Genomic DNA, 1,107 nt, shown 5'->3' on the forward strand with positions numbered 1-1,107 from the left:
AATATTGCATTAGAGTGCCAAGAAGCCAAAGCTAAAGGAAGAAACAAAGAAATCAAAGAGCTAAACAGAAAATTTCAAAAGGCAGCCCGGGATGACAAAGCAAGATACTATAATGAAATGTGCAGAGAGCTGGAGTCAGAAAATCAAAAGGGCCGAACTCAGCGTTTCTTAAGCTGAAGGAGTTGAAAAACAGATTCAAGCCACGGGTGACAATACTTAAGGATACTTTGGGTAGAATGTTAAATGATCCAGGAAGTATCAAGAGAAGATGGAAGGAATACACAGAGACACTGTATCAGAAAGAACTGGTTGACACAGAAGAATTTCATGAAATTACATATGATCAAGAGCCTATGGTGATGAAAGAGGAAGTTCAAATTACTCTGAAAGAATTGGCAAAAAACAAGTCTCCAGGAGTTGATGGAATATCAATTGACATATTTCAACAAACAGACACTGCCCTGGATGTGCTCACTAAGTTGTGCCAAGAAATCTGGAGGACAGCCAGCTGGCCCACTGACTGGAAAAGATCAATATTTGTTCCCATTCTAAAGAAAGGTGACCCAACAGAGTGCAGAAATTATCAAAATATATCATTAATATCACATGCAAGCAAGATTCTGCTGGAAATTATAAAAAAACATTTGTAACAATATGTCAACAGAGAACTGCCAGATGTACAGGCTGGATTTAGAAGAGGTCGTGGTACTAGGGATATTATGTTGTTGTTGTTGTTGTTGTTTGGTGCCGTCGAGTCGTAGACAACTCATAGCGACCCTGTGAATGAATGGCCTGAGCACTGTTAATACATAGAGTTTCCGGAGGCAAGCCATTTCGGAAGTGGATGCCGCTCCTGCTTCCAGAAAGATATTATAGCTAATGTTAAATGGATCTTGGCAGAAAGCAAAGAATACCAGAAGAATGTCTATCTGTTCTTCAATGACTATGCAAAAGCTTTTGACTGTGTGGATCACAACAAGCTGTGGCTGACTCTGAGAAGAATGGGAATCCCAGAATATTTGATTGTGCTAATGCGAAACTTATCCTTGGACCAAGAGGCAGTTGTCAGAACAGAGCAAGGAGACACTGCATGGTTCAAAATCAAGA

The sequence above is a fragment of the Elephantulus edwardii genome, unplaced genomic scaffold, assembly GCF_000299155.1.
Source record: "Elephantulus edwardii isolate Elephantulus edwardi_28Jun2011 unplaced genomic scaffold, EleEdw1.0 scaffold00051, whole genome shotgun sequence".
Lineage (NCBI taxonomy): Eukaryota > Metazoa > Chordata > Mammalia > Macroscelidea > Macroscelididae > Elephantulus > Elephantulus edwardii.